The sequence below is a fragment of the Henckelia pumila genome, chromosome 1 (genome assembly GCF_033568475.1).
Source record: "Henckelia pumila isolate YLH828 chromosome 1, ASM3356847v2, whole genome shotgun sequence".
Taxonomy (NCBI): domain Eukaryota; kingdom Viridiplantae; phylum Streptophyta; class Magnoliopsida; order Lamiales; family Gesneriaceae; genus Henckelia; species Henckelia pumila.
Window position 1 is genome coordinate 114,435,231 of NC_133120.1, and position 21,254 is coordinate 114,456,484.

Consider the following 21,254-nt stretch of genomic DNA (forward strand, 5'->3'; position numbering starts at 1 on the left):
TGAAGATTTTGAAGAGTTGAAGAGTTTGAAAACCAAGATTGAAAGGTATAAGACAACCTTGAAAGAAAGGGCTTGCACACTCAATATATGAAATTATTGAGTATCCCTTTCTAAAACCACATACTTTGTGCTTATATTGTTAATAGATGCTTATATGATTACTTACTTGATCTAGTTTGTATTGTTGGTCTTGACTTGATGCGTTTGAGTTTGTTGCATTCATATTGGGCCAACTTTCTTTCGAGTTTTGAGGGCTGAGTTGCCCAGATAAAATGATAGGACGTTTGGGCGTATATTGAGGAATTTATGTGATTGAGTTGTCCCTAATGTTTGACGGTTGGGTGATTGAGTCATCCCTAACATTTGATGCTCAATATAGTGGACCAAAGTCCGGGAATAAACACTCAACGTCACCTCGAATGGAGAGTAGGTGGATGGGTTGACGTGTTTTTTTCCCAGGGATCCCAAAACGAGAACCGATACCGATATGATAACCGATTTTAAATCATGCATTGCTTTTGATTTTAATAGATGAGTTTTTATTATTTGTTTAGGTTGAAATATTGCATGATTGTTTGAAGAGTTGATAGCATGTCTTGCTTGATTTTATAGTTTGCAACTTGATTTATAGCACGTTGAGTTAATATGCCTTAAGTTGCTTTGAGTCTTATTTGCTGAATGAATGTTAATATGCTTCAAGTTGAATTATTTGAGTTTAAGCATGTTTATATTGTTTTATACTGGGATTAAATTCTCACCGAAATCTCTCCGGCTATTGTCTTGTTTGTATATGTGCATGACAATAGGTGGGACTGGAACGAGTCTGGGAAGACCATGAAGAATTGAGATCGAGAGAGATTAGAGTGGTGATCCGGTATAGAAGTCAAGTTGCTGTCACTTTTATGTTAAGAACAAGAGTTGGAGTTGTTTAGTTTTGAGACTTGAACTTGTATCTAGAGTGTATGATAATCTAGTTTGTATAACACTTGAACTTGATGTGTTACTCTAGTATTGATATGTTGAAGTTCTTATTTTAGTCTTGCTAATGACTCCTCTACCTTGATTGATGATATTTCTTGGACTTAGATAGAGCAAGATCAGTTTGACAGCAGCTGAGTTTCTTTTTTTTTTTTTGGCCATTTGGCGGCTCGCCCGTGCGCGGGCCAAGCCAAGCCATGGGGGCTGCTTCCCCGTTGAACTGCGCACGCGCGAGGGGTGATCCCCGCGCGCGCGCAGGTCAAGTTTAAAAAAAATTGATCATTTGGCTTTAATCCATGAAACTTGGATTATTATTTTGATTTGAGAGATTAAGAACCGGGTCGTCACAACAGGTGGTATCAGAGCGTAGGTTCTGGACTGATTTAGAATGAGCGGGGTAGATCGAGTCTGCTTGATTTCTTTATTCGCATGTGATTGAATTCTTTTAGTGATTACCTGAAATGCATGCGAATATTTTGTTATACTTCCAGAACTGTATGATCGCATGATTTTGTGATTTAAATTATCGAGCATGCTTTACTGTTTTTTAAATTATATGATGCTATAATTATGTGTTCAAATGGTAAGAATAGCATGCCGTACAGATGCAAGAATTACATGATTTCCTTATTATCTGAGTTGATTGGAAGCGTGTATTATTCGAGAATGAATCAGAACTCGATCTTTTGAGAATGCACGACAGTGTTGATCAGAGGAGGATTGAGACGGAATTGTTATACATGAGATTGTATTATATACTAATCTGTTTGAATTAGCAGATATGCCTCCTCGTCGAATGATGAATAGACAGAAAGAGACAGTTTCTCAGCCAGAACAGGTGAATGTAGCCTCGACAGTGCCACAAACACCTGAAGCTCCGAGAATAGAGCAAGGCAGTACATTGAGAGATATGAGTGATGTTACAGCATCACCAATGGAGATACTTCTTAAAAGATTTCAATCTTTCAAGCTGCCTACTTTGAAAGGAACTGAGACTTCAGTTGACTGTGAAGGTTGGTTAGAGGATATAGAGATGATGTTTGATTCCCTTGATTATGCAGATGATAGAAGAATTAGACTGATTGGGTATCAATTGCAAGACGTTGCAAAGAGCTGGTGGATTACAACCAAGAAGGCTCTTGAGAATCGAGGTACGACGATTAATTGGAAAGTGTTTAAAATTGAATTTTATCAACGATTCTTTCCAGTGTCGTATAGAAAAGATAAGAATGCAGAGTTTGCCAATCTGAAACAAGGAAATCTGACTATTGCGGAATATGTTGCTAAGTTCTCTACTTTGCTGAAATTCGCTCCACATATTGCTGAGAACGAAGATGCTAAAGATGATCAGTTCATTAATGGACTGAATCCAGATGTATTTACACTGGTGAATGCTGGTAGACCAAACACCTTTGCTGATGCACTTGATAAAGCAAAGGGAGCAGAGGCTGGTCTGATGAAACAATGAGAAGCATTGTTTGTGTCACAGTCTCAACGACAGCAATTGACTCAGTTTCAGCAACCATTTCCTAGATTTGAGGAAGGTGGTAGCAGTTGTGGCAAGAATGATTCTTTGAAAGCAAGAGAAAAGCAGTTTAAGAAATCAGGAGATAGTTCATCTAGCTCCAGTGGATAGAGACAGATGAGTTCAGAGTATGCAGGAGTTTATTGCAATAGTTGTGGAGGGGGACATCCTAGTGATCAGTGCAGAGGTGTACTTGGGAGTTGCCATATATGCTATCAAGCGGGACATTTTGCCAGAGTATGTCCGCAACGTGGTTTGAAAAGATCACATAGTGCAAGGTCATCGAAAGAAGTGACTCAGCCGGAAAAGCAAACATCAGATGATGTTTAGCAGGTAATTGTTCTTGTTATGATTATTTTGTGTATATGAGTGAAGATATTGGAGCATCCCATATTTTATCTCTGAACGAAATTTCCAGATTATGTGCATTACCTGTTGATGTATTATCTATTGTGGTATCTATTCTTGATTTTAAGGAAGTGATATCTGTCCGAAAATTGTATACCACAGTTTGAAGGTAATGTGAGAGAGATAGATTGTATCGTGCTTGGTTGTCAGATTTTGACTGAATTATCGGTTTCGATATGTTAACCAAGTACAGGGATGTCGTAGATTGATTCAGAAAGTTATGAGATTCAGAATTGAATTGATAGAAGAATGGGAATTCTACGGTAAGAGTTCAAAATCTCGAATTCATTTGATATCTATTCTATCTATGATTTGATGATTGTAGAAAAGAGCAGATAAAATTCCTTATTATGCAATCGATGTATTGGAAGCTAGCTCAGAATTGATTGATGTGCCAATTATTATCGAATTGCTGATATTTTCCAGATGAAATTATGAGATTACTTCTAGTCTGTGCGATGGAATTCGATATATAATTGATGCCAGATATCTTATTGACTTCGAAAGTACCTTATAGAATGGAACCAACAGAACTGCAAGAATTAAAAGAAATACAGATCAGTGAGATTTTGTGCTAATTATCAGAAATTGAATAAGGCTACGAAGATGAATTGTTATCTTTTTGCCTTGACTAGATGATTGATTTGAGCAGTTACAGAATTTATCGATTCTCACAGATGAGATATGAATGCAGAGGTGATAGAATTCTTTGTTCTAAAGCCTAAATTGTCAATGAACTAGACTGAACGATGTCAATTGAATGATTTATGAACAGTTTAGTAGTGTAGAATCGAAAGAAGATCAAATTCCGTTGAATTTTATTATGAAACTATCTATATCGGTATGAGATTGCGATATAAGTTTTGATAGTTCTTACAGATGGCATGATATATTGTATTTGAAGCTATACAATATGATGAAATAGCTAGGAGCTATACAAGAAATGTTATTCCTTGCTATGAAATATCGCCAAAAGAGTTTGATTCTAGAATTGATATGACTTGATGATATTGCAGAGATGTTGAAATCTAGTGTGTTAGAGTACTATTTTGAGTTGTATAGTACTGTTGTGTTATTGATCGTTATGAGTTTGCAATTTGCTTGAAGTAGATTTCAACAAATGCAAGAATATGTTGTATTGGATATAATACAGATATGAAAAGATAGCTGTAAAAGAAGTTACTGATAAGATGAAATGACAGGAATTATGAAAATCTATTGTCGAGTTGGAAACTTTAGATTTATTTGATTGATTGTGGCATTGATTGTCAAATAGTTTGAGTATTTGATTATATGGGATAATATACGACCATCCTCTTATCGATGGATTGTCTGAGTTGACTATCCAAAATTCGAGGAGATGCTCAGAACTCTAGTACCTGATTCGGTATTAGCGGACTAATATTGCCACTTGGAGATTGTAATTCCTGTAACAGCTATCTAATAGATGTAACAATACTGTTCTGAATTGTGAAATGACAAAAAAATCAGAAATTCTCTGAATTGAGATAGTATTTCAGAAGTATCAGATATCAGATCTTATATGTTTTGCAATGGTAACAGAGAAAAAGAAGTTTATTCAGAAGATAATGAAGATAGTTGATGATCAAGAAGCAAAACATACACAGATCAGACACCGACTTTTGTGTTTTGAACAGGGAGACCGAGTATGTTTGCAGATTCTTTTATTTTCAGAGGCATTATTGATTCGACAAGCGAAGAAACTTTTCTCCGAAGATTATTGAATCTTATGAAACTTTTGAAGAAGTAGGCAATCTTGCCTATCGACTTATATTGACTTTATTTCTTTCGGATCTTCGCGATGTATTTTATGCTGCAGAATTAGTAGAATGAGACTTCTTATGTACTTCAGTCAGATGAGATTGAGTTTGATGAGACATTGATATATGTCAAACCGCTGATACGAATATTGGATAAGAAAGAAAAACAGCTCAGAATCGAATCAGTGGAGTCGTTGTAGAACTGAAGAAGCTATTTGAGAAGTTGAATCCGTTATGAAACAGTGTATTCTGAGTTATTTCACTGAGGTGAATTCTTATTCAGTATTTCTATTATCTCAGTATCTTATGTGCAGACAGATTGTTTACGATTTCGAGGACGAAATTCGATCTTAGAGGGGGAGAATTGTAACGCCCGGGATTAATTGATTTAATCCAACAATTAATTAATTTTAATCCGAGTATATTTAATTTGGAAATATTTAGAGTTTTGAATTAAATTCTAATATTCTTAAATTATTTAGGATTGAAATTGAATTAAAAAGATTTTCCGAGAACCGATTTGCAAATAAGCAAGAATTGAGGGGCCAAAGTGCAAATATGAGGTTTTGACTTTGAAACTTGCTATTTTTAGATGCTTAAACATGTAACTATCATATTCATATCCATATTCTTCAGATTTTCAGCAGCTTCCATCGATTTCCTCATTTTTCTCTTGCAAGTTAATTTTCTAAATTTGATATCTTTTGCTCCGGTTGTCCGATTTCAATTCCAAAAATTATGTTGGAATCCTTGCAAGAAGGGCTTCGATTTGATGTAAGTATTATCTTGATTCAACATATTTCGAAATTATGTTATGGGGCAGAAGTCATAATTGATTAAAGCTTTGTGTTCTTAAGCTTTTATGGATTGATATATTGAAACCGGTTCAAAGAACAGATGCCGTATGGATTTGCTATGATTTTCAGCAAGTACTCAAGATTCTTCCTTATTATTATGCTGGTTTATGATGGTATATACATACTGATATGTGTGGATTTAAGTGAAGAGGATTGATATATTACGATATCGAAGTTAAATCGAAGAACGAGCGTCGTTTGTATTTGATATGAAATTCCAGCTAATATGTCGAAATCCATGCTTCTGATTTTGCTTGTGTATGATGATATTGAACTGATATGAGAAGGGATTGAAGTTGATTTGAATGATAGAATTGATAGATTTTAGTTTCGGTTACTGAATTTATACCGTTACGCCGCCGGTTTAAGATTTTGATAAAGTTTGAATAGATGAGTTGGAGCTGTACTTTATATGATTTCTTGCTGATATAAATGGCTTGTAATTACTTCATTTCAGATTAATAGCGAAGGCCATTGAGCTCGGAAAGTTCAGCTTCGAATCGATAGAAGTTTGATCAAGGTTTATGAAGTTAAGCTTGATGCGTTTGAGTTCAAGGCTTAACACTCAACGTCACCTCGAATGGAGAGTAGGTGGATGGGTTGACGTGTTTCTTTCCCAGGGATCCCAAAACGAGAACCGATACCGATATGATAACCGATTTTAAATCATGCATTGCTTTTGATTTTAATAGATGAGTTTCTATTATTTGTTTAAGTTGAAATATTGCATGATTGTTTGAAGAGTTGATAGCATGTCTTGTTTGATTTTATAGTTTGCAACTTGATTTATAGCATGTTGAGTTAATATGCCTTAAGTTGCTTTGAGTCTTATTTGCTGAATGAATGTTAATATGCTTCAATTTGAATTGCTTGAGTTTATGCATGTTTATGTTGTTTTATACTGGGATTAAATTCTCACTGAAATCTCTCCGACTATTGTCTTGTTTGTATATGTGCATGACAATAGGTGGGACTGGAACGAGTCTGGGAAGACCATGAAGAATTGAGATCGAGAGAGATTAGAGTGGTGATCCGGTATAGAAGTCAAGTTGCTGTCACTTTTATGTTAAGAACAAGAGTTGGAGTTGTTTAGTTTTGAGACTTGAACTTGTATCTAGAGTGTATGATAATCTAGTTTGTATAACACTTGAACTTGATGTGTTACTCTAGTATTGATATGTTGAAGTTCTTATTTTAGTCTTGCTAATGACTCCTCTACCTTGATTGATGATATTTCTTGGACTTAGATAGAGCAAGATCAGTTTGACAGCAGCTGAGTTTCTTTTTTATTCTGGTCGTTTGGCCTGCGCACGGGCGAGCCCCTGCTCGCGCGCGCGTGGGCCAAGCCAATCCATGGGGGCTGCTTCCCCGTTGAACTGCGCACGCGCGAGGGGTGATCCCCGCGCGCGCAGATCAAGTTTAAAAAAAAAATTTGATCATTTGGCTTTAATCCATGAAACTTGGATTATTATTTTGATTTGAAAGATTAAGAACCGGGTCGTCACAAATATCAGAAGCAAAGAATTTCAAAAGGCCGTAAGAGCCTTCCATGATTACATCCATGTACGAACAAAAACACAGATCTAACAAACAAAACACAGATCTGTAAATCATATTCTATGTACGCTTTCGGTATTTCTCAGGCCAACAAAATCCAAGACGTAAAATTAAATAAACAGCAAGAACAAAGAACGGTAAGCGTATGTTCGACTATTAAGACTATTGGAGAAAAAAACACATATCTGGAAATCAAAACACAGATATATGCAGAGCATCTTCTCTATACGCTTATTGTGTTTCTAAATAAAACAATAAGCACCTGAGATGACGAAAACGAACCTGCAAGAAGCTCTAAAATCCCAACCAGATTGAATATAAACGCGATGGATCAACAAGGACAGAGAAAGAAGGCAAAAGAGACAGAAAGTTGAAAAGAAAAGGAGAAGACGCATTATTTGACCAAAGAAAAAAAGCAAAAAAAAAGAAGGAGCACACAAAAAGTCATCACCGAATCCCTCGCCACTCTGCTGTGAACACGTTAGATTTGGTTAGGAGGTGGAATACAAAAAAGGAACATGTGTATTTTTTTTAACCTGCAACCGGATAAAAACTGGTCATCATAAAATTATTTCCCCTTTACTATAGTAATAGATAGATATATATATATATATATGTATGTATATATATGTATGTATTTATTTATTTTAGGGAGTAGACTAGGCTCTTTAGAATTAGAATATATAATAGATTAGATGTTACTTGGACCGAGCTTGTGAGCAAATTAAAATTAGATAAAAAAAAGGAAGAAAGCGTGTAAAAAAGAAAAAAGAAACGAGAGAAAATAAAGAGCAAAGAAACAGAAAGAACGAGCGAGGAAGAAAGACAGATAAGGCTAAGATTTTGGGTTCTTCTCGTTTTCTGTTCAGTTTCGATCGTGTTTCGAGTATACTCCGATCACAAAATTACCTTTGAATCATCTCTACTGCAGTATAAGGCAAGTATTAATCTATTTTTTTATGTATCGTTGAAGCCATATAATTTTTAAAAGATTTGAGGATGTTTTTTTTAACGATTTAGACGAGATATATGTTATGATTAATGCATAAGTATATGGAAATAGTGCATGTATTTTGGTGTTTATTGTTTGTATACTAGTACAATACACGTATACATATAATGTATACATGTATTGTACCCGTATTTTAGGGACGGATCTAGGAATTTTATCAGAAGGGCAACCAAATAGAGAACCAAAGATCACAAATATATATATAAAATAAACAAATAACAAAAGTTAAAATATAATAATAAAATCTAAATAATGTTGTTAAATTTTAAATTTAACTTACAATTGAACCTTACGACTTTACATATTATACATTGATATTGTTATTCGTATTACGTTAAACTCCGTAAATAATGTAATCAACATAAAAATATGTTATTTCAAAAATAACATAATTACATAACATAGCTATAGTAGATAATAAAGCAAATTTACGATTCTTAATTACTCCAATAATAAGATTTTTTTTTTTGCTATCTATATCCAAAAAATTATTTTAAGTGTCACCTAACTTTATTAATTTTTCTAACCAATAAAATCAAGAAACACTTCTTTGATGACTCAATCAACAATCTCAATAAACAAAAATATAACGGCCGGAAATCCCATCAAATAAGAAACAAAATTGACAATCACATAAACATTAAATATTAAAAGTTTGTAAATTAAACAACAAAACAAGTCGGCCATCACAAAAAAAGTAGATAAAACTGAAAAATATTTTAAAAAAAAAAAAAAAAGAGAGAAGAATCAAAGGAGACGAACCTTGTAAGTTGTAGATAAGGTGACCAAACATGAATAAAAAAGTTTTTAGGTTTAAAAGGTTAGTGTTTGAGCTCAACTCTATTTTAGGGAAAAAAAGTGGCTCAATCCGAATATGAAATAAATTAACCATATTTTCTCGTCTTATTTTATGAACCAACAAGTGCTTCAGAAAAATCGGCCCATTTTAATTTAAAAATAAAATAATAATCAACTTATTTTCCAAACTTGGTCGGCAAGGCCCATATTTGAATTTTCGTTGAATATTTTCTAGTTTATATTTATAAATTATAATTTTAAATTTAGGAGTATTTTCATAATTTTACATAAAAAATAGCTGCCCCTCTTGCCCCTATGTGCAACCGCCCCTGCGTATATTGTGTGTGTGCGCACGCGCGTATACCGGTTTGTGTGTGTGTGAAAAACATGTATTGTGTGTGTGAGTGTGTGTACGGCATGTGTGTGTGAGTTTGTGTATTGTGTGATGGTGTGTGTGTGTGTATGCATGTGTATGTGTGTTCGGGTGTGTGTGTATGCGTGTGTATGGGAATGGAGTGTGTGTATTTTTGAGTTGTATTATTTTGGTGTGGGTTGTGTTGATTTTTTTAGGAAAGAAGAGATGTAAAATATTTTATGGCTTGTGGTGAAGTTACGAATAAAGAAGACGACGTGTGAATATAGGCCTTCGGGTCATGATGTCCGGTCACTAAAAAAGACGATATGTGGATGCAAGCCTTTGGGTCATGATGTCCCGTCAAACCTGGAATTTCTTGTAGTAGCTTGATCAAGGGTTTATTATAAAAGAAGATGAAAGTTTCTGAACCACATGTCAAAAGAAAGAAAATATTTGAGGTGTTACGTTTGAGGTGTTATTTTTGAGGTGTTAAGTGTAATGTGTAGAGGCGTAAAGTTTTAAAAAAAAGTGGAGGTTTGTATGCATGTGTGCGCTTGCTTGCATGTGTTAAAGTTGAGGATTTTAAAGTTTTAATGACAATGAAAGTTTTGAAGTTATTATTTATATATTTGCTATTTCCGGTAATACTTATTGGACCTTTAAGCTCACTAGACTTCATCGATGTAGGTGAGGATGTTTGATGTGGTGCAGTCTCGCGAGGAAGATTGTCGTGAGCAGGCGCCTATCTAAGATCATGAAGTTCCGTAATTTAGAAAACAATTTATGATATTTTTATGTTTATGATGACGTTGAATTTTTAAAATCTTGAGATGCCAGAATATTTTTCCTGAATATTTCAGAATATTTCTTGAATGTTTTGCTATACTTTTTTTTCCCAGTTGTTGACACTTTTGCAAGTTATTGGAAAACTTTAATTTATTTTAAGAAATTTATTTTATTTTAATTTATGTTCAACCCCTTCCCACTTTATAAAAAAAATAGTCAGTATTTTTACTTTATTCTAAGTTTATTATTTTTAAATATTAAAAAAATGAGGACGTTCACGAATGAATGTGTATTATCCATTAATATAGTAAAGCTATGTTTATTTTGATAAGATCGATGAAGGATATTTTATGGTGTTTTGGTGGCGAGCGTTTCATAATATTATTTCCACTGGCTCTAATCTGAATTCCCACCATTTATCAAGTTCGGACCGATGCCCACTTTGTTCTTATTATGAGGATACTACGAGCCATGCATTATTCTACTGTTCGGCTTTGAAGAGGTTCTGGAAACATAGTGAAGTTTGGCTTTATCTCAAATCCTTTCGGACCTTGGATATACGAGATTTTTGCATGCAGTTAATGGGGCAGCCAAGTCGCGGTCATGTCGAAGCATTTGTGTGCCACACGTGGGTGATTTGGGCGGAGAGGTGTAGGGTTGTTCATGGAAGGGAGACTCGAGATTTGAGTAATGTTATTGCTTCGAGCCAGGTGTTTCTAAGTGATTATAAGCAGGCGATACAAGATCTTAATCTTGGACAGCACGGGATGAAGTCCTCTTCTCCGACATGTTGGCAATTACCATATGTTGGGCAACTTCGGATGAATGTTGATGCTAGTTTTAATGTGAATGCTAATTAATTGTTGGGGTATTGGTAGGTTGGTACGTAATCACGAGGGTCAACCAATTGTGGCTTTAAGCAAATCTATCCCGATGCCTGATTCGGTTGTTCTAGGAGAGTTGTTGGCAATTAGCTAGAGAAGGACTTCGGATTGTGGGTATCTGTGCTTCAGATATTTTTACTCTAGTTTCGAACCTGAATATATTATCGATTTTTTATGTTAGGATAACGGTCAATATGGTGTCCCACTCTTTAGCTAATTTTGCTTGTTCGTCTTCTCCACCATTTTGTTTTCCTAATTGGCTTGTAAATTTTGTAATGTCTGATATTTCGTAAAAAAATTTACAGGTTTACGTAAAAAAAAATAAATTACCATCGCTTTATTCTTTTAGCATAGGTTGCTCACAGGTACGGCGCTATCATTTTTTTATTTAGGGAGATTAATTTTTACATGAAAAATAATGAATAAAAATTATGAGGTATATCTTATGTGTATGTTAATATTTATTATCTTCACAAGTATATGTTTTAACTTATTTGTATTATTTTTTAAAAAAAATTTGAATACCAATGATTCTAGTAATGACACAAAATTTTAATATGCCAATGCCCTAAATATGTTACCATAAGTATTCTCTAAATCTAATCGTGAATGTATTTCAATTATTTATATTGTATAAACAAATTCATGAAAATTCGATGGGTTAATGAATATTTAAATTATTTTATGTTTAAAGTAACTTGAATAATTAATTAATTTATATTATTTTTATAAAGTATAAAATTTTGAATTAGATTTATCATATATTATAATGTTATTTTTCACTCAATATCATGGTCAATGTTGAATGTTCCATAAAATGATTAATATATGCAAACAATTTAAAAGCCCAATTAACTTCAAAGAAAGTCTTATGTATATATTAATATTAATAATTTAAAAATTCCAACTAACCAAAAAAATATATAAAAACATATATATAATTTCTTGATGGATTTGAATTTTTGAGTATTTGATCTTCTTGAAAGACGATTTGATGTCTTGATAAAGTTAATCCGATGGGTTAACACCTTGATATTGAATTAAAATTCAAAATTTGGGAAGAACGCGATGAACTCCTTGAATCGCGCCTTGAAATTTGTTATTTTGAATTTGATGAAGAACACGATCTTCTTGAATTTGATTTGTTTGATGAAGGACACGATCTTCTTAAATTTGAATGAATTTAAATATATTTGAAGAAGAACACAATTAATCTCTTGAATCACGTCTTGATCTTCTTGAATTTGATGGTTTTGAAGAAGAACGCCTTGAATTGCGCCTTGATCGTCGTTGATTTCCTTGAACTTCTTGAATATGTCTTGAGAGAAAAATCTTGAATTCATCTACTCCTCTGCTTCAGTCTTCTATGTTGTATTTTTTTCCTTGATCATCTGCCCCTATTTATAGTTGAAGGATGCAGATTCCTACCATTTTCATTTGATGAGGTGTCATAATTTGATTGGTTCCTCCTGATTTATTTGGTGATTTATCACAAGAGTTGATTTTAAATACTAAAAATATTAGTATTTTCTTCTATATGATTCAAGATTTGATCTCAAATACTAAAAATACTAGTATTTCATTCCATTTATTGCAAGATGCAATCTTGATTTAAAAATATTGGTTTGATCACAAAAAATATTAAATTATCAATTAATTAACTATTTATTTTTTTGTAGGAATTTAATTTCTCAATAAATATTCAATTATTTTTTAATTGATATTTAATATCATTTTGCACTTTCCATAATTTGAGGGTCAATAAATTTAAGGGTCTACAAGTGTATCAATGCACGCATTTGTATGATATTTTTTAAATTAATTTGATTTATATTCAAATATGAGTAATTAGTTGTAAAAATTATCGAAGGACTAAACTGCAATTTGAAATGACAATTGAAAAAAAATAAAAAAACAAAAAAGCAAATGTGTAATACACACACACACCATATAAGAGCAATTTTGGCAAAAAAAGATAGTGTTCTCTTTTGTATAATAGGTAGATTATTTTTATTAGTGTATCGGTGAACGCGTTACGTGCTTATATAATATTTTTAAAATTAATTTGATTTATATTCAAATATAAGTAATATCATAGATGTAAAAATTAGTAAGAGACTAACTGCAATTTGAAATGTTGATATTTTTTTTAAAAAATAAAATAAAATAAAAAACAAAACAAAACAAAACAAAAGCGTAATATTATACCATATAAGGACAATTTTGACAAAAAAGATGATATCATCTTTTATTTAATAGATAGATTCTTTATATATAGAATATATATAATATAGATAATAAATATAATTATATATTTCTATATTTCTATAATCATAACAAAGTACTTATTTCAATCTACCCTACTATAATTCATACAAAGAATATTATAAAAAACATAAATATTTGAAAAAAATCTTATAAAAATAATATTTTGCAATGTAATTTTAACATAAAATATATCTGATATATGTATGTATATAATTTCATATTTTTATAATCTAACTACATATTTCTATAATCATAACAAAATAATTATTCAACCTATATATTATTCATACAAAGAATATTATAAAAAATCATAAATATTTTTAAAAAAAAATTCGTATAAAAATAATATTATAGAATATAATTTTAACATGATTTACAAATTAGTTACAGAAAATATTTAGTACAAATCCCATTACTTTGAGTTTCTTTTTAAAGCACCAGATTACTTATCTTTTAGTGTTCCGCTGGGTTACGTTTAGAGATCACGCCTGATATTTGAAATATATCATAATTATTATTAAAATGATATAGCTTTTGGATAAAGATAATTTGAAATCAATAGATTTGAATCTATCAATCCAATTATAATCTTATTTTATTTTTTTTAAAAAAAATCAAATTGTAACGTCATAGAGAGAGGTATCAAAATTGAACCCAACCTGTCAAACTGACATGAGTCGACCTGAAAAATTTTGAGTTAGGGTTGGGGGGTTTTGTGTTCGTGTCGAATTGGATTGACCCGAAAACTAACCTGAAAAAATTAATCGGGTTCTGTTCAACCCGAGGTGACCCGAATTTTTTTAATTATTTTTATATAAAATTAAGAAATATTTGCTACATTTTTATATGTTGTATGTTTGAAAAAAAATATTTTATATTGATATAATAAATTTTCGTCATTTAATATTTATTTCATACAATTTTGATATTTTAAATAATTTTTTTATTTTTGTAGCAAGTATAATTTAAATTTTTTACAACTAAAATTTAAAAAAAAAATTTAGGAGAAAATTTCAACTTTAAATTATATATAAACTTAGATTTTGTTGTTATGTGTTTAAATTAAATATTATTATTATTATTATTATTATAGTATTTTCTAACTTTTAATTTAATTATTTTTTAAAAATATTTATAAAAATAAAAAATAAATCGAATTGATTCGGGTTGGTCATTTTCGGGTTGGTTCGAGTTGAGAATTTTTTAAATAAAATTTTTCTCAACCCGATCCGAACCCACCCGTCCCACCCGAATTGACACCCATAGCCCTAGATTCGACAAATGTCCCCACTGTATCAAGACGGATCTTTTGCAGCGTGCTTATGTCCTCACTCACAAGTACTCTGAGAAACTTTCCAGAGGTCACTCATCCTAAAATTGTCCAAAGTCAAAAACGCTTAACTTTGGAGTTTTTATGTGATGAGCTCCAAAAATTTAAAAGAAGATGCACCTTCTTGATATGAGTAATATAATACCTATCAAATCTTTTAAGCTCTCCTCAACTGTGCAGTCTCACACCTACATAATATTAGCTCTCTTATCAGCTCCGAGCGTCACAACTCACATGCCCACCAGCTTCCGCGTGGTTCGTCCCAGAACCATACCAGACTAAGAGTCGACTCTGATACCAAATATAACCCCTAGATTTGACGAATGTCCTCCCTGTTAAGACGAGTCTTTCCAGCGTATTTATGTCATCACTCATATACACCATGAAAAACTTCTCAAAAGTTCACTCATCTTAAATTTGCCCCAAGTCAAGCACGCTTAACTTTAGAGTTCTTATGTGATGAAATCCTGAAAAGAAGATGCGCTCTTTCTTGATACGAGTAGTACCTATCAAATATTTTAAGTTTTTCCCAGCCGTGCAGCTCCAATATAAGTTCAATATAAATAAATTGAAGTATTTTGGTGGGTTTCAGATGTTAAACTATAACTATTTTTTTAAGACTTAATTGTGAGACAGTGAGAGTAGACATTACCTTAAAACAAATACAAACATAGTAATTGATGGTATATAACATTAATATGTTGTTTCGTTTGGAAGATATGATGATGGGTGATGCATAACAAATGGATGATGGATCGACATATAGACACACTAAGTATTGTACGTAGTTGATGGTGTATAACATTAAGACTGCTTTTCTAAGACTTGGGAGGCAGCGGGGGTAGACATTAACTCAAAACAAATGCAAACTAAGTAGTTTATGGTGGATAACACTAAGACATTATTTCGTTTGGTATATAGGATAATGAATGATGCATAACATATGTATGATTTGATAGAGGGTGGAGGATGGAAGAATAACCCAATATCTATTATTGAGAGAGATCACAGTAATATATACAATTCATGAAAGACCCAAAACTGATAATTATTCTAATCACCTACGATCAAGCCCGTAACTTATGAACAATCAATTTACATCTAGAATAGAAGGTAACAAATAACTAATTGGTATTCAGAATCAATTGTCCTTTGTATCTCTATTATGGCCCCTCAAGATGGAGCTCCGAGAGGAAAGCCCAATCTTGTCCTTGAGCAACAGAAAACGTGGTTGTGGTAAAGGCTTGGTAAGCGCATCTGCTAGCTGGTCGATTGAGGAAACATGCGCAACGCGAAGGTCACCATTTTGGACTCGGTTTCGAATGAAGTGGAAGTCAATTGCAATGTGCTTCATTCGAGAGTGGAACACCGGGTTGGAGCATAGGTGAGTAGTGCCAACATTGTCGCAATAGATGACCGGACATTGTAGGATAGGGATACCAAGTTCTCGCAGAAGGGAGCATACCCAGATTAGTTCAGTTGCAGTGGCAGCAACTGATCGATATTCGGCCTCGGTTGATGATCGAGCAATGGTACGTTGCTTCTTGGAACTCCAAGAGATAGGATTACACCCCATATAAACAATATAAGCACTTGTAGAGGAGTAGTCGTCTTTATTACCTGCCCAATCGGCATCGGAGAAGGCATGTACAGATAATGGAGAGTCACGATGGAGAAGAATGCCATGGTCTGATGTTCCACAGAGATAGCATAGAAGACGCTTAACCGCTGCCCAATGATCAGTCGTTGGGCGATGCATAAACTGTGAAAGTTTGTTGACAACAAATGCTATGTCGGGTCTGGTAAGTGACAAGTATTGAAGGCTGCCGACAATGGTTCGGTATTCTGTAGGATCACTTAGAGCAGAGCCAGAACGTAATGTCAGTGATGTACTTGTGGCCAAGGTAGTAGTTACTGGTTTGGAGTTGTTCATTTTTGTAAGGTCGAGAAGATCCAAGATATATCGTTGTTGGGACAGTAGAATGCCATATCCATGTTGAACAACTTCAACACCAAGAAAATAGTGAAGTGGACCAAGATCCTTGATAGAGAACCTCTGCGCCAATAGAGACACAAATTTGCTAACAAGAGTATCATTGTCACCAGTTATGATAATGTCGTCAACATAAACAAGTAGATAGATAGAATGGCGATCAGAATTTAGTACAAAGAGTGATGTGTCGGCATGAGAGTTCTGAAATCCAGAAGTAATAAGAAAGTGACGAAGTTCTTGGTACCAGGCACGTGGAGCTTGTTTAAGGCCATAGATGGCCTTACGAAGCTTGCAAACATGAGTGGGGTGATCAACGTCGAGAAATCCGGGTGGTTGAGCCATGTAAACATCTTCAGTAAGATGGCCTTGTAGAAAGGCATTATTGACATCGAGTTGACGAAGAGACCATCCACGACTAACGGCAATGTTGAGAATGAGGCGTATAGTAGTGGGTTTGATGACAGTGCTGAATGTGTCATTGTAGTCGATCCCTGGACGTTGGTGAAATCCTTTTGCTACAAGGCGAGCTTTGAACCTATCAATAGAACCATTAGGATGTCGTTTAATGCGAAATATCCATTTACAACCAACAACATTTTGAGTGGAAAGCAATGGTACTAGATCCCATGTCCCATTCCGAACCAGAGCATCGTATTCTTCAGACATGGCCTGACGCCATTCGGTATCTTTGAGGGCTTTGGACAGAGTTGTAGGTTCCAATTCATCAGATTTAGAGATTTGGGCCGTAAGGTTTAATTTTTGAATTTGTTTACGGATATCATTTTGAGCTCAGGTGATCATTCTATGTTCATTGGGTGGTTGAGTAGAGACAGAAGTGATGGATTGGGTGAGAGAGAGATTAGGTAAGGGTATGTTGCTGGTTGTAGAGGCTGGAGATGTACTGGAGTTTGGAGACACGTGGGATATTATGGTGAAAGAAGGATCACATGCAGACATTATTTCCGATTCGACGTCGGATGGAGTCGTGAGTGGCAGTTCCATATTTGGTGATGAGATAGGTGTGACAGGGGAAATCCAGTCACTGACAGTATGGGATAGAGGACGGGGCAATTGATGATGAAGTGAAGTGAATGGAAACACAGACTCGATAAACTTGACATGACGAAAGATGTATATTCTAGAGGTATAAGGGTCAAGACATAGGTAAGCACTTTGGGTTAGTGAGTATCCAATAAACACACACGGTTTGGAACGGGTATCAAGTTTGTGAGTGGAATAAGGTCGCAGCCAAGGGTAGCACAGACATCCAAATATCCTAAGTTTTGAATAATTTGGAGATTTGGTAAAGAGTTTTTCCAAGGGACATGATAAGTTGAGTGTTGGTGTAGGTAAACGATTGATGAGATAGACGGCGGTGGCAAATGCATAAGGCCAAAAAGTTAATGGCATGGATGCATGGGACAAAAGGGTGAGGCCAGTTTCGACAATATGTCGGTGTCGTCGTTCGGAATAGCCATTATGCTCTGGTGTATGAGGCGGCGTGGTGAGATGGGAGATACCGTGTGTAGCTAGATAGTTGGCAAGGCTAATATATTCACCACCATTATCAGAGTAAAGTTTGATTATTTTGCTTTTGAAATGGTTTTCGACTATGGCTTTGAATTTAATAAAAACATCATGAAGGTCAGATTTGCGTTTGAGAGGGTAGAGCCAGATGTACTTGGTAAAGTGGTCAACAAATATAGCATAGTATTTAAACCCATCACAAGATAGAATAGGTGAGGTCCATACATCAGAGAAGATGATATCCAGTGGTTTAGAAGAGAGAAGAGATGAAGTAGAGAATGATAATTTATGGCTTTTATTGCATTGACATGCATTACATAAAAACTCAGATGACATAGAGGAAGATAATCCTAGGTGATAATGGGAAATAATATGTTTAAGAATGGGAAATGCTGGGTGACCGAGTCGATGATGCCATGCCGATGAAGGGGCCTTGATACTGGAAAATGCAAGTATTGGAGTAGACTTTTGGTTGGACATTGGCCACTCATAAACTCCATCCTTCTTTCGACCCTGAAAAAGAATTGCCTTTGTGTGGAGTTCCTTCACAAGAAAAGTATTTGGTAAGAATTCAACAGAAACATTGTTAGTTGTACAGAACTGGGAGATAGATATGAGGTTATGTTTCATGTTAGGGACACAAAGGACATTATTAAGTGTAAAACTATTGGATTTAGTGTAAAGAGAAGTGGAACCAGTATGGGTGATGGGGAGTCCCGTGCCATCACCAATTTGAACATCATCAGAGCCGGTGTATGGAGAATGAAGTGATAAGTTACTCAAGTCCGCGGTGACATGATGAGTAGCACCGCTATCAAGGAGCCATGATGGAGTGTTTGAACTAGTATTGGTAGCAAAATGAGCCTGGGGTTGCCCGAATGAGGAGGTTCCAGGATCACGGGAAGGAGTGGACGCCTGAACTGGAATAAATCGAAATGATGGACAACGCTTGGCAGAGTGTCCCTGAATGCCACAAGCTTGACAAGAACCAAGATAAGGGCGAGGAGGAGGACGGTTGCTTCTGAAGTGTTGTCCAAGATTGAAGTAGTTATCATGATTTGATGGTGGGCGCCATGTAGAGTTCCGATTGGGATGCGAAGGCGGCGGGCGCCTGCTAGTGTTGTTGCGGTGGGCTGGATTGGCAGAGGCAGGGAAAGGAGCCATGTCCATCTTTGGTCTTACAATTGATGCTTCAAAGTTCAAGAGCTTTTCATGAAGTTCATCGAAAGAGATCGAAGTGTCACGAGCTTGAACAGCTCGAACCAGCTCTTTATAATCATCTCCAAGGCCATCCAAAATTTTTTCTACGAGATCTTCTTCATCCATAGGTGCTCCAAGGATGGCTAGTTCATCAGCATGAACTTTGACAGAGTGAAGAAAGTCAGTAACACTTTGAGGGCCCTTAATAGGATTTTTGAGATGACTTTTCACTTGCTTGATGCGTCCTCGAGAGGATTTGCCATAAGTGTTGGTAAGGATGGTCCAGGCATCTTGAGATGTCTTGGCTTGGGCAATGAATGGAATTATGGTGGGTGAAAGAGAACCAACAAGTGCATTGAGAATGAGTTGGTCTTGGCGAATCCAGAGAATGTGTGCAGGATTTGGTGATGTTTTGGCATTTTCAGTAATGGTAGGAGGAGGGCATGGATTACGTCCATCAACATAACCAATCAGATCATAACCAACAAATAACGTGTGAAATTGCAGCCTCCATGAGGTATAATTTGTGCTAGTGAGTTTAATGGGTGCTTGTGCAGAAATGTTGATGCTGATGAGTGGTGATGGTTGTGTCGTGTGAACGTTGTGAGTGATGGTGGGTGGTGTAGTAGTCATTGAAGATTCTTCGGAGGCCAAAAGAGAAAAAAAAAAACTTGACTGTGTAGCTATATATATATGCTGGGTGTTCGAAGCGGAGACGATGTGATATCGGCAAGAGTGTTGTGTTCGGCAGAGGGTAATGGAAGGGAGAAAAAGAAATGCTCGTATGAGTTTGGGTGCTTTGATACCATGATAGAGGGTGGAGGATGGAAGAATAACCCAATATCTATTATTGAGAGAGATCACAGTAATATATACAATTCATGAAAGACCCAAAACTGATAATTATTCTAATCACCTACGATCAAGCCCGTAACTTATGAACAATCAATTTACATCTAGAATAGAAGGTAACAAATAACTAATTGGTATTCAGAATCAATTGTCCTTTGTATCTCTATTATGATTAATCGATAAATATATACAAACACACGCACATGTGTTTGTGTGGATACGAAATGATGTATGCCTATTGAAATTTGACGTATAATCATTTAAAGCTTTATCATTCATATCAAACCACACTTAAAATGATTGAATGCCTTCATTTTAATTGCTTGAGCTCACAATCATCGTTGCAAAATAAGTTTCGTAACTAGGGAAACTCTCAGCCCTATTTTAGTTCAACAAGACGAGAGTTGAAATAGGGTTCTCAACAAAGATTTGGTCCAGCGCTTGTTGTTCTTTTTTTTTTTTATTTTTTTTATTTATCAAAACATTTTTTATTTATTTTTCAACAAATTTAATGTCCAGTGTCAAGAAGTTGCACGGACAAGAAGCGACTCCTAGCCGACTTCTAAGAGAATGAAAACATGGATGAACCGATCTCACACCGGAATGTGAGGGTTATCAGACTGTGTAGGTATGTGACTACACGGTTTAAGACGATTTAAAAGTTTTGATAGATACTTCTCATATCAAAAAGGTTAATCTTTTTTCAAGATCAGCTCATTACATAAAACTTCAAAGTTAAGCATGTTTGACTTGTGTCAATTATGGAGTTAGTGACCTCTAAGAAGTTTTTCAGGATGCGTGTGAGTGAGGACATAAGTAGGCTAAAAAGATCTGTCTCGGTACAGTGAAGAAAATCATCGAATTTGGAGCGTTATATTTTACAACTACTAGATTTGATAATTTCTAAACCATTAAATACACAGATGTAGTGTAAAACATTGATTTGGTTGATAATTTGCTTATATACACTAATTCATACATACATGCTTGGTTTTTCTCTCCGTGTTTCAGTAATTTGGTTCCAAGCATTGGCATTGTTTAACTACTTCATGTTTATGTTGAGTTTAGGGAAACAAGTTTAGATTTGGGGTTTGTGATTGATGTGATTGCAGTCACATTATATCTCTCGCAAGATGGTTTTGT